The 14,054-nt window shown below is 41.6% G+C and overlaps 1 protein-coding gene across 10 annotated transcripts in view; it reads right to left on the reverse strand.

Annotated features, from left to right (window-relative positions):
* Positions 1 to 14,054, reverse strand: part of agpat4 (1-acylglycerol-3-phosphate O-acyltransferase 4 (lysophosphatidic acid acyltransferase, delta)) — a 192,526-nt gene that overhangs the window by 111,331 nt on the left and 67,141 nt on the right. Inside the window, exon 1 of one of the 10 annotated variants that reach the window (XM_043696312.1) lies at positions 6,435 to 6,741. The exons of the other annotated variants lie outside the window; for them this stretch is intronic. The gene's annotated coding sequence lies outside the window, so the exon portion shown is untranslated. Of the gene's footprint in view, positions 1 to 6,434; positions 6,742 to 14,054 lie in introns of those variants that run through there. 10 annotated transcript variants of the gene reach the window in all.

The following is a 14,054-nucleotide window of genomic DNA, read 5'->3' on the forward strand; positions in this document are numbered from 1 at the left end:
ACTTAAATTAATCTCCTTAATGCTGTTGTAAATCACCCAACCACACCCCCTCAAAAAAAATTCTGCTCCTGAAGCAATCATACAAAACCTCCTTTCAACGTAGACATGAATCTTATTCCCCTATCACAGTAACAAATGTTAGTCATTTTTGAGATACTAAAGTAACTCTGTGGGAAGCTAGAGAAGCGATTGCTGGGCGTCTTGCTGAGATATTTGTATCATCGATAGTCGAAGACTGGATGCTGGCTAACATGGTGCTACTGTTTAAGAAGGGTGGTAAGGACAAGCCAGGGAACTATAGACCAGTGAGCCTGACGTCGGTGGTGGGCAAGTTGTTGGAGAGAATCTCGAGGGACAGGTTGTACATGTATTGGCAAAGGCAAGGACTGATTAGGGATAGTCAACATAACTTTGTGTATGGGAAACCATGTGTCACAAACTTGATTGAGTTTTTTGAAGTAGTAACAAAGAAGATTGATGAGGGCAGAGCAGTAGATGTGATCTATATGGACTTCAGTAAGGCATTCAACAATGTTCCCCATGGGAGACCGGTTAGCAAGGTTAGATCTCTCAGAATACAGGGAGAACTAGCCATTTGGATACAGAACTGGCTCAAAAGGTAGAAGACAGGATGGTGGTGGAGGGTTGTTTTTCAGACTGGAGGCCTGTGACTAGTGGAGTGCCACAAGGGTCAGTACTGGGTCCTCTACTTTTTGTCATTTACATAAATGATTTGAATGAGAGCATAAGAGGTACAGTTAGTAAGTTTGCAGATGACACCAAAATTGGGAGGTGTAGTGAACAGCAAAGGAGGTTACCTCAGATTACAACAGGATCTTGACCAGATGGGCCAATGGGCTAAGAAGTGGCAGATGGAGTTTAAATTCAGATAAATGCGAGGTGCTGCATTTTTGGGAAAGCAAATCCTAGCAGGACTTATACACTTAATGGTAAAGTCCTAAGGACCTTGGAGTGCAGGTTCATGGCTCCTTGCAAGTGGAGTCGCAGGTAGATAGGATAGTGAAAGTGGCGTTTGGTATGCTTTCCTTTACTGGTCAGAGTATTGAGTACAGGAGTTAGGGGGTCATGTTACGGCTGTACAGGACATTGGTTAGGCCACCGTTGGCCTATTGCGTGCAATTCTGGTCTCCTTCCTATCGGAAAGATGTTGTGAAACTTGAGGGTTGAGAAAAGATTTACAAGGACGTTGCCAGAGTTGGAGGATTTGAGCTATAGGGAGAGGCTGAACAGGCTGGGGCTGTTTTGCCTGGAGCGTCAGAGGCTGAGCGGTGACCTTATAGAGGGTTTACAAAATTGTGAGGGGCATGGATCGGGTAAATAGACAAACTCTTTTCCCTGGGGTCAGGGAGGCCAGAACTAGAGGGCATAGGTTTAGGGTGAGAGGGGAAAGATATAACAGAGACCTAAGGGGCAACTTTTACACACAGTAGGGTGGTAAGTGTATGGATTGAACTGCCAGAGGAAGTGGTGGATGCTGGTACAATTGCAACATTTAAGGAGGCATTTGGATGGGTATATGAATAGGAAGGGTTTGAAAGGATGTGGACCGGGTGCTGGCAGGTGGGACTGGATTGGGATGGGATATCTAGTCGGCATGTACGGGTTGGACCGAAGGGTCTGCTTCCATGCTGTACATCTCTATGACATTAGAGACACAAACTTTACATATATGAAGAAAGAGGAGAAAAGATGTGGGGGTTATTTCAACCTTTGTCCACAGGTGCTGTCAAGTTAAATTTTTTTTTTAAATTGAAGTACTTATGCCCATATTCTAGCAGCTGCAGAACTTTGCTTTCCCATTCAAAGTAAAATGCATCAATGTTATACATTTGCTCAGAATGTTCAATTAAAAATATTTGAACCTTTAATTCAGAACCTTTTGCTGAACAAAAACAAAGGACATTGAGCTGAATCTTAGTTTTTAGGCCAAATGCAAATTGCATCAAGTTTACTGGAGTAATTATTACCACAAGGCCAAACAAGCAAGCGTGAGTTACATCTTATCAAACTCACCATGTTAAAAGGCATTTCACCCCTCATGGCAAATATCACATTTGACATTCAAAACATCTTACTGAGCACCATTCATGGAGCAACTCACTACTGACCAGCATATCCAACACAGTACCATATTTAAAAGGCTATCAAGCACACTGGAAGCATGGTTCTAGACTTTTGGCCCATACAAAATGCAGACAAGGACTGAAACAACGCCCTGCTTTGCAGGTCTGGACTTCAAGCTCCTGCAAAATGGGTAGGCAGAATTTTCTCTTTTGTTCCACCCCCCAGGACCAGTGAAACCTGACCATTCCAGCCTAGACAGAGATTGCCATCCATGTTGAAGCAATCCAGCCATCTGAGAGGAATGCTTGGCAATGAAGACAGACAAAAATAAGTGAGGACTGCAGATGCTAGAGATTAGAGTCATGAGTGTATTGCTGAAAGGCTTAGCAGGTAAGGCAGCATTCAAGGAGCAGGAGATTTGACATTTTGGGCTTGAGCCCTTCATCAGGAATGAGGTTGTGGGCCAGGGGGCTGAGAATGCAATAGGTAAATGAAGGTGGAGGAGAACGAAGGTGATACACCGGAGAGGAGGGTTGAGCAGATAAATGGTAAAGAAGATAGACTGGTCAAGAGGGCAGTGCTGAGTTGGAGGCTTGGGACTAGGATACAAAAAAAAAGATGGTTTGGTGGGGTGGGGGTGCAAAACAGAGGAAACTGGTTAAATTTTCATTAATGCCATGTGATTGCAGAGTCCCAAGGCTGGGGACGAGGCATTCTTCCTCCAGGCATCAGCTGATTAGGGTTTGGTAAATGAGGAGGCCTGGACCTGCATGTTCTTGGCGAAGTGGGAGAGGAAGTTAAAGTGTTAAAGTAGTCAGGTCAGTCACTGGTGGGTGCAGGTGTCCAGAGATGTGCTCCGAAACAATCCAAGATAGGATGCCAACTTGCAGATAATTTCAGAGAACATCTCTAGAACACCCATACCAACCAACCCCACTGTCCAGTGGCTGAATACTTCAACTCCCCCTCCTAATCCACCATAGGACATGCAGGTCCCGGACCTCCTCCATCGCCAAACCCTAATAACCGGACGCCTTGAGGAAGAATGCCTCATCTTCCGCCTTGGCACTCTGCAACCACACAGGATGAACGCGGATTTCACCAGTTTCCTCATTTTCTCCTTCTCCCACCTTCTCCTAGTCCCAAGCCTCCAACGCAGCACTGCCCTCTTGACCTGTCCATCATCTTTCCCATCTATCAGTTTCTCGCTGACCTATCAATTTCTCCCCCACCTTCATTTACCTATTGCATTCTCTGCTACCTTCCCCCCAACCCCTCCAGCTCCACCCATTTACCTCTTAGACCCCCTATACACAAGCCTCATTCCTGAAGGGCTCATGCCAGAAACGCTGATACTCCTGCTTCCTGACCTGCTGTGCTTTGCCAGCACCACATTCTCAACACTGAAGGAAGGCAGTCAATGTTATTCTGCCCTGTGCCAGCACAAGTGCCACCATTTCCCAGATACCTCAATTTCGGCTTCTGCACCCACCTCCCAGTAATGTTCATGCTCTACCACTCTAATGTATGCAACAGGTTCCCTATTCAACCTCACCCAGCCTGGGGCACCACTGACTCAGCACACTTTTCTGTACTGCCTATTCACACACTTCAGCAAGCTGCATCACCAATAATGTGTTACCCACTTTCATCTTCGAAACCACATGCTTCTCCATTATTCTAGAAGGAAAAACAGCCCACAACAGGACAAGAGGAGTCAACAGGGCAGTGTGCTGCCTCTCATTCAGCATCTTGCTCTGTAGGAGGATAATGACTAAAACCTTGCCTCAAGCAGGGCCTAGACTGATATTGGAAGTTTAATCTTGGAAGCTGTGCCAGGATCCCAAAGTGAAGACTACCCTCATTGATAGATCAAAAGCCTGATAACTGTGGCAAGCTTCCTGGTTGTATGTTGGCACTAAATAGCAGGACAAGACTCTAGTTACATGAAGGAAGTACCTCTGAGTGAGGGCAATGCAAGAGAGCTGGGCTGGAAGCATTCAGTTGAGTTCAGAGTAAGTGAGCATTATGACAGTGAGTAAAGAGCCTACAGATGCAGCCTGATCTAAACCAAGGGTTTGCTGAGCATCCCTAAGCATAAAGCATCCTTGCTGCAACATTAACAATAGTTGCAGGTCCAGCTCAAGATATAGCACAGATATGTAGTGTCCTGCAGGTGAATCAGATGAAACATGAAAGCTCAGAGGCTGGCACGTCAAATACAATGTCCATAGACATGTGGTGGGTGGGGCTATCGCCCATCCCTATGAAGTATGCCCAAGATATCAGTGCCTGGTATTCAACATGGAAGTCCTTTGTGCAAATTGAATCCACCAACCATCCAGCTTTCCCCAGTGCTAGCTTGCAGATTTGTTTTTAAAACATGTCTGAATAGGTCTTCTGGCCCAGAGGTTGAGATATTACTGTGCTACAACACCCCAGATGATGGCTAGTTTGTACGGAGTGTTTGACAAGATCACAGCACATGGCATGTCAGACTGTTAAAACACCTTGTTAACAAGAAGTAATACTCTCAATTGGAGCATATAAGATGTGGTGAAAAAAAAAATCTAATGCTGATGGCCTCCTGGCTCAGTGCTAGGGACCAGTTAAGTTCTACTTGTCATGGACATACGTTATAACATTTCCAAATTGGTGGACTAAAATAGATTACAAGATTCAGCAAGATGACCTTGAAGTGACGATGGCCCTCCCAAACATCTTGTCTGATACTACCATTAATCATGCCATGCATAAAAAAATTCTGTATATTTTGCAGTTTTGTATCTTGCACAGATGGAAAATGTTACTGCCAGAGTTTGCTTACCAACTAAATTACTCTCCTCTCACACAAAATAAATATTGTTGTTCCATTTAAAGTGTATTTCTTTTCAGCTTTCTTAATAAGCACAAGACAAAAAGCTTCAACAAAATGCATGTTTCCAGCAGTTAGAGAATGTAAACTTTTTCAATGACCTCTGTTGCAGATATACCCAACTTGTAATGCTCATGTAATACCAGTATAAATGGCAAACTATTAAAACCATAAAATGAAATTCCTACAGTGCAGATAGAAGCCATTTGGCCCATTAAGTCTGCATACCCTCCAAAGAGTATCCCAACGAAACCTAGCCCCCTACCCATATCCCCGTCATCCCCACATTTATCATGGTCCATCTTTGGGCTGTGGGAGGAAATCCCGAGCACCTGGAAGAAACATTCAGACACAGGGGCGATTGTGAAAACTCCACAGAGAATGTTAGCAATTGGAAACAGAGTGCTGGAGAAACTCAAATTAGGTCTCGTAGCATCTGTGGAGAAAGAAAGTCAATATTTTGAACTCAATGACTCTCCAGTATCAAATATGTTTGAAAATAATGCACATTAATTTCAAAGAATTCTCCATAGGAGGTTAAAAAGGTGCTGACTTTTAGATAAGATTAATTAAATAGAAACAAGGTGCAAGTGAAAAAAATTCTGAAGAATAGGTTTTATCTCCTGACCAATTAGGTACAAAACAATCAACTGCACAAAGCAGATTATCAACAGGACATTGAATACCATATTCCAAAAGTGACCTAACCAATCTTGATCACCCTGCTATTGGAAGGATGTTGTGAAGCTTGAAGGGGTTCAGAAAATATTTACAAGGATGTTTGCCGGTTTTGGAGGGTGGGAACTACTGGGAGAGGCTCAATAGGTTGGAGCTATTTTCTCTGAAGTGTCAGAGGCTGAGGGGTGACCTTACAGAGATTTATCAAATCATATGGGGCATGGATAGAGTGAATAGTCAAGGTGTTTTCCCTGAGAATTGGAGGGGTGGGGTGCAAAACTAGACAGCATTGGTTTAAGTTGAAAAGGGAAAAGCACGTCAGACTGTTTGAAATGAGCTGCCAGAGGAAGTGTGGAGGCTTTACTACTTTTTTAAAAAATTACAACTTTTAAAAATGGCACATGGATGGGTACATGAATAGAAAGGGTTTAGAGGGATATGGGCCAAGTACTGGCAAATGGGACTAGATCAATTTAGGTTTTCTGGTCAGCATGGACGAGTTGGACCGAAGGAAGGGTCTGTCTCCAAGCTGCACATCTGACTCTCTGGTCATCGCCATGCTGCTGTTTGCGGGAGTTCGTTGTGTGCAAGCGGACTATTTGGTTTCCAACTTCACAACTATGAAGTACAGGTACACGTAAATACTTTATAGACATTGAAGTACTTTTGCAGACCTCGAGTAGGCGCTACACAAATATACAGCTTACACTAAATTCATACACTGCAACTCAGAACAAAATAAAATGTGCAACACGAAATAGGGTTACTTTTTTCTTAAAAAAAAGTCCATGCTTACCTATATACCATCAGGTGGAAATCAAACACTTGGCTTTCCAATGAAGAGCAGGTTAAAGTACATTCCCATTCTCTTCAGATTCCGTTCCAGTCACGTCTGAAGAAGTGCCCTCCTGTTTGATGAGAATAAAACCTCGGAACGTTCCTGGCTTGCTTCTGCCGTTGTTTGCACACTCGGCGGTTTATTAGCTTTAAAGTCAGCGCCTCTGCCCCCAGATGGTTAGGGTGTCCGATTTAACTGGCATCTGATGGAGGCGGTTACCTTCAAAGAGGACACGTCCATTTGCCGCCGACCTACTGCCGGCTCGGCTTCGATGTTGAGGCCCATCCCCTTTGCCTCAGCTTCCCGCCTCCCACTGTGCGCGCGCCCAGCCCATCGTCTCGAGAGTGTAGACGGTTAGAACAAAAACAAAGTCCGGTTTGAATTAACGAAGCTCAAGCCACCTCGGCAAGATACAGTTCTCCGAGGGCTGCGTAGGTTCTGACAGTTAACTACTTTGCTTTGACTGGTTCAGCATTTTGCTGATTTATTTTTGAAAGGTCAGTGACCTGAAACATTACCACAATTTTCTCCCCAAACTCCATAGATGCTGCCAGATCTGTAGTTATTTTGTGTACCATTTTCCTCCTCAACAGTTGCTTTGAATGCTCATTTTCCACCTTCCCCCTCTAGGCTATAGATGCCGGAACATTATGAGTTTTATGCCAGTGCTGTCTTCGCGATACTGCACATATCAGGTTTCCAACTGTTCAGGAGCTTCTGTTGATTCCTCCACCCTCTGGCCAAGTAGGTTGTGGCCAGTTGTGGAGTGACTGCCAGCAAATTATACAACCATGCCACTACCAACCCTAAGGATTGATATACAAGCATGACTTTTGGACATTCAAAAAAAAAACGTTCACAGCCTGGCAGCTGTCAAGTTTTTTTAAACTACCTCAATGGAGGAGGGGGAAGAGGGACACAGGTCTCTAATACCTTCAGCTCCAAGACTAAAATTTCAAACAGCTGAAAGCAAAACTAAAAACCTTGGGTCTGGTAAAGCCTGATTTCTACCCCCTTCTTTTTTGTCTCATTTTGTAAAAAAAAAACTATTTACTCTGCTTTCCATGGAACATGATTTGGGAGGTGCCAGTGTTGGACTGGTGTGTAGAAAGTTAAAAATCACAATACCAGGTTATAGTCTAACAGGTTTATTTGGAAGCATGAGCTTTCAGAACAGAGACACTGCACCAGGTTTACAACATCCCTCTTTAAGGAGGAAGAGATCAGAACAAATCCCTCTTGAAAAGGCACAAATCATCACAATGTGTAAATACTTTCAACCTCGGTGGGTACAAAAGATGGCTAATTGAAGTGCTTATAGAATGTTTTGGGACATGTTTATTAAATAGTTCTTTCTGGAGATAACCAGAAAGCAGACTATACTAGATGGGATATGAAGCAATCTGTTAAGATTGAAGATCTCTAAATAACTATAATCATATTTTACATTTAGTTTGGAGGAAGAAGGGAGTGGATCAAAGACTAGAATGGTAATTTTTTTTAAAATAAAAAGGGCAATTATGAAAAAAACTCCAAAGTGAACTGGCAAATTAGGTTAATGGTATAAGAAGTCAATAGAAATGCCATGTTAGACATTTTAAAAAGGGGATATTTCAGATAATGTTCCAATGAGAAATAAAAATTCCAAGGGTAAGTGGTTAGCTGAAAAAAAAAAGTTAGATAGTATCAAAATAGAAAAAAAAGCATATTATTGCACAAAAACAGGTGGCCAGTCTCACTATTAAACAATGCAAAAGACTAAGTCAGGGAGGGGAACAACTAGGGTAGAGAAAGCTTGCTGGAAATAATCAACAAGAGTTTCTGTAAATAACAAAAGAAGTGAACATTGCTCAGAGAGAAAAGTCTGAGAAAAACGAAAATTGAGATAGCAGATAACGAGAAATGTATTTTATAGTTATCCTCCCTTTCAGGACCAAAGTAACTTCCCAGAAATGGAAGGGGGAAGGACCCCAGAAAATTACAACCACTAGGAAAGCAATACTGAATAAATTGTTGGACCAGTTGGTTGTCAAGTCTTTTAGTTATTATCCATTTTGGCAGAAGAGAAACAGCACATCATCCAAATGGTGTGAAATTACCATGTTGCAGCAGATCTGGTAGAATCTGTGAAACAAACATTTCAAGTCTAATGATTTCTTTAGAACACAGACAGTTCTGAGGAAGGTCACAAGACCCAAAACATTAACTCAGATTTCTCTTCACAGAAGCTGCTAGACCTACTTAGCTTTTCCAGCAACTTCCGATTTGGTTTCTGATTTACAGCATCCACAGTTTTTTCGGTTTCTGTTTCACACCACATTGCATCAAATGCTGTCTTGATGGCTAGGCCATATACCTCCTCCAGTAAGCTCAGTATTTTGTGTTTGGACCAAGGCTATGGAAGTCAGGAGCTAATTCACATTGGCAGAATCCAAATGCAGCATGCCAGGTAGGTGCTGCTTTAAGTGTTGTCAATTACCCTTTGTACCAGTTGGACAACTGCTACATTGTCAGGTTGATTCCAGTTTTTCTAGTGCAGCTGCAAAACTTGCCTTGGGGTGTTAGTATTAAGACTTAAGCTTCATAACTGCCATGACAAAGATATTATAAAGGCCCAAAGGCTTCAACCATTTCTCAACAACATGGAGTGAATTTGGCTGGAGACCAGCAGTGATGCTGGGGAACCTTAGAAGGTCAAAGGGGATCATCCACTTGTAACTAGCATCAGCCAAAAATATGAAGTGCACTACCTGCGTCTTTACACTGATGCGCTGATGGTGATAATTGTGAAACCTCCAGTTAGCCATAGAGATGTACAGCACGAAAACAGACCTTTCAATCCAACTCGTCCATGCCGACTAGATATCCCAACCTAATCTAGTCCCATGTGCCAGCACCTGGCCCATATCCATCTAAGCCCTTTCTTTCATTTACCCATCCAGATGCCTTTTTAAAAATGTTGCAATTGTACCAGCTTCCATCACTTCCTCTGGCAGCTCATTCCATACATGCACCCCTAAACCTATGCCCTCTAGTTCTGGACTCCCCCACCCCAGGGAAAAGACTTTGTCTATTTATCCTATCCATGCCCCTCATGATTTTGTAAACCTCTATAAGGTCACCCCTCAACCTCCAATGCTCTAGGGAAAACAGCCCCAGCCTATTCAACCTCTCCAGAAAGCTCAAATCCTCCAACATTTACAAGGATGTTGCCAATCTTTTCTGAACCCTTTCAAGTTTCACAACATCCTTCCCACAGTAAGGAGACCAGAATTGCACGCAACATTCCAAAAGTAGCCTAACCAACATCCTATACAGCTGCAACACAACCTCCTAACACCTTTACTCAATGCTCCAACCAATAAAGGAAAGCATACCAAACACCTTCTTCACTATCTTATCTACTTGCAACTCCCCTTTCAAGAAGCTATGAACCTGCACTCCAAGGTCTCTTTGTTCAGCAACACTCCCTAGAACCTTACCATCAAATGTACAGTCCTGCTAAGATTTGCTTTCCCAAAATGCAGCACCTGGCATTTATCTAAATTAAACTCCATCTGCCACTTCTCAGCCCATTGGCCAATCTGATCAAGATCCCATTGTAATCTGAAGTAACCTTCTTTGCTGTCCACTATAATTCCAATTTTGGTGTCAACTGCAAACTGCTAGTTGAAACAACCGTGGATTTTTGTTTAATTATCCACTGATATTGTAGCTTAAGCTCTCTTAAAAGTTTAATTATGAGCAAATGTTGACAACTGATGTGACCAAATCACCTCAAGATGTTTGTGCAGTTAGAAGATCATTTCTTAACGAGAAAGTCAAGGGCAGGAGGATAATTTGGTAGGATGAATATAAAATCACCTGGAATCTAGTCAATATAATAAATTTATGGTTGAATTGGTAGGAAGAGATACCTGGAAGGGATTGGTTCTATTCAGCGTGACCACAAAAACGACTGAATAGAAGTGGGGGAAAAAAAAAAAGGTGAACTGCGGTTCCACAAATCTTCAAAAACTTTTCCACAAGCCATTAAATTGTGCATAATTAGTTATTTATTTTCCTTACTTTTACCTCAAACTTTTGTAGGCATACCACTTCCAACATAGCCAAAAGTGAACATTTTTAAAAGATTATAAATCGGTGTTCCTTGGAGGCCCTCGAAGGAAGAAATGAAAATCTCTAACAACCTTTATCAAGTTACTTCATATTTCCTTTGTTCTACTGGTGACAGCCACAAGTTTTCAATTCTTCCTTCATACTTTTATTTACTCATTCCATAAAGCATCCTAGCAAATGTCCATTATTCTAACCACTTAATATCCATCAATTAAAAGACATGCCTTTGCCTCGGAAAACCACTGGAATAAAAAATGAAAATATCACATCACCAACCAACAAACTGGAGATTCTAATTGAAAATTCAAATTGAAGGTTCAGCTTTGGTATGGCTATGTATTTATGAAAGAATTTTTGGTTAAATTAAGCAAGTTGAAGAAAAAGTTTAAGTCCTGCTTGAAAATGATAGCACACTCTCCAGATAGACTGACTCTCCAAAAACAATCCAGCAGAATCACATTGAGATAATGTTTCATTTTTTAAAGTTCATGTTAATTTAAATGGTTTTTGTTCTTTTAACATTGGACTTTTGGGAAAAAAAAGCATTAACTATTTTGACAAGGAGTTGCTAACTAATGTTGGTAACCTAAGGTCCTTTCATTAACAGCAGTACAGACACATGGGTAAAACAGTTTTTCTCAGGAAATCCATAAATGTGCATGTGTTGTTTTGTTATTGATACACCATTGCAGCTCAAGATAGAATCTGACTATACATAATATAATATAATATAATATAATATATAATATAATATAATATATATGGTTGACAACTACTTTGATTCAGATTTACAGCAGAAAAAAAAAGGTGAAGTGAAGCCACCATGATTTGTTAACACATTTGATAACTGAACAGTTGTTCAATTTTGACAAAAAAAAACACAATGAGCTGGTTTGAGTGGACGATAGAAAAGAGATCACTCAATTTCTAGGGTTAACTCAGCAACTCGTTTTCCAGACAGCATCAAATACAGATCTAGGTTTTGCCCACAATTCCTTAGCTGCCTCTCCAAAACCATATGGCGGACTAGGATTCCTGATGCAGAGAAAGATGGAAGCTTTATATAAAAAAGGTATTTCTCTGTATGAATTTTAGTGTCACTAGCTCCTAATTTAATTCATCGATTAATAACTGAAGGGAGAACAGTAAGGTATTACCTGAGACTTCAGTTTCAGCTCAAATTTAGCCCTCAGCTACAAATTTCCTTCAGCCTTGCAATTCTTATTATGTCCAAATATTTTCCAGTGAGGGAGGTCACAAAGTTAAAATCCTGGAACTCCCTCCTTAAATAGCACTGTAGGTGTATTAGTTCAGGAAGGCAGTTCTCCACCTCCTCCTCAGGGTTGTTCAATATGCATATTTAATACTGGCATAGTCATCACGCATTTTCCACAAATTGAATAATCTTGGAAATAAAACAAGTCAACATTTTTTTGGGAGCAAATTAAATTCAATCTCTGGATGTTTGCTGTCGCCATAAGTTGTTTCATTACTACTTTTCTGGATCCTAATGTCACAGATTGATGAATCAGCTCCAATCACAAATAAAATTATACAGGTAAAAATACTGCAGATGATAGAAATTTGAAGTACTCAATCAGTTGATAAGCACCAGTAGAGGAGAGAAAAAAAACACTAGGGTTAAAAAGGTTTAAGTTATGAATTCAGGGTGGCACGATAGCTCAGTGGTTAGTACTGCTGCCTCAGCACCAGGGACCCAGATTCCATCCTTGGGCAACTGTCTGCATGGAGTTTGCACATTCTCCCAGTGTCTGCACGAGTTTCTTCTGGGTGCTCCAGTTTCCTCCTATAGTCCACAGATGTGATGGTTAAGTGGACTGGGCAATTTATCATAGCCAGAGTCTAGGGAAAAGGGGGCTAGATTGATTAACCCTGCTATAGTGATTAACCCTCCATGGCTATAGGGAGGGTGGGATACCTCTAGGGAGGGCTGGTGTGGACTTGATAGGCTGAATGGCCTGCTTCAACACTGAAGGGAATCCTGTGATTAGTGCTGTTTCTGTCCACAGGTGCTTCCTGCTTGGAAGAATATTTCTAGTTTTATTTTATTCCTTATGACTATCACAGAGATTAAAGTTTAATTGAATCTAGATGAATTAAATGGCAATCCTCAGGCTTTTTGCATCATTGCTATTAACTTTATTTTTCACCAGCAATTTCATAAATAACTCCCACGCCACTCGTTACTTTCAGCTTCTAAATGATGATTTTTTTAACAGAACTCAAGTATACAATTTTCTGCGTTTCAGCAAGCCTAAAAATAATTGATGAGCAAAGTATCAAATAACTGCACAGCATTAAATTCATTTTTAACTATCCAAAAATTCATATTTTTCCGTATTTAATGGGAACAGAGTCAGCTGGGATAGGACTTCAAGGAATGGATTAGAATCTGCAATTAGTCCCTTTCAGTATGACAGCAAGAATAGTGGACAGGCTCACATGATTTAACCAAATGTTTTGCAAGGTTTGTAGCTCAGGTTGAGGTTTAGGGTGTTGGTTTGCTCGCTGAGCTGTCGGTTTAGTATCCAGACGTTTCATTACTTGGCTAGGTAACATCATCAGTGGCAACCTCCAAGTGAAGCGAAGCTGTTGTCTCCTGCTTTCCATTTATAGGTTTGTCCTGGATGGGGTTCGTGGTGATGTCATTTCCTGTTTGTTTTCTGAGGGGTTGATAGATGGTATCTATATGTTTGTTTATAGCGTTGTGGTTGGAGTGCCCGGCCTCTAGGAATTCTGAGATGTCTTTGCTTAGCCTGTCCCAGGATAGATGTGTTGTCCCAGTCAAAATGGTAGTTTTTTTTTCCTCCGTGTGTAGGGCTACGAGGGAGAGAGGGTAGTGTCTTTTTGTGGCTAGCTGGTGTTAGTGTATCCTGGTGGCTACCTTTCTTCCTGTTTGTCCTACGTAGTGTTTGTGGCAGTCCTTGCATGGAATTTTGTAGACGACGTTAGTTTTGTCCATGGTTTGTACTGGGTCTTTTAAGTTTGTTAGTTTGACAGCGTTGGTGAGTTTGTGCGCTATTAGGATTCAGAGGGGTCTTAGTAGTCTGGCTGTCATTTCTGAAACATCTTTGATGTATGGTAAGGTGGTTAGGGTTTCTGGCTGTGTTTGGTCTGCTTGTCGTGCTGCAGTGTGAGGTGGCTCGTTGGAATAGTGTTCTATCCCAACGAGCCACCTCACACTGCAGTTTAGATGAACTTCGGAAAACAGGAGAACCACCTATACAACATATTCAAGAAGAACGGATACTCAAAATACAGTCCGCAGATTCCTCAAGAACAAACCATGACAAGCAGACCAAACACAGCTAGAAACCCTAACCACCTTACCATACAAAGATGTTTCAGAAATGACAGCCAGACTAAGACCCCTCGGAATCCTAAGAGCACACAAACTCACCAACACTCTCAAACTAACAAACTTAAAAGACCCAGTAC

This window comes from Chiloscyllium plagiosum, chromosome 9, assembly GCF_004010195.1.
Source record: "Chiloscyllium plagiosum isolate BGI_BamShark_2017 chromosome 9, ASM401019v2, whole genome shotgun sequence".
In the NCBI taxonomy this organism is placed as follows: domain Eukaryota; kingdom Metazoa; phylum Chordata; class Chondrichthyes; order Orectolobiformes; family Hemiscylliidae; genus Chiloscyllium; species Chiloscyllium plagiosum.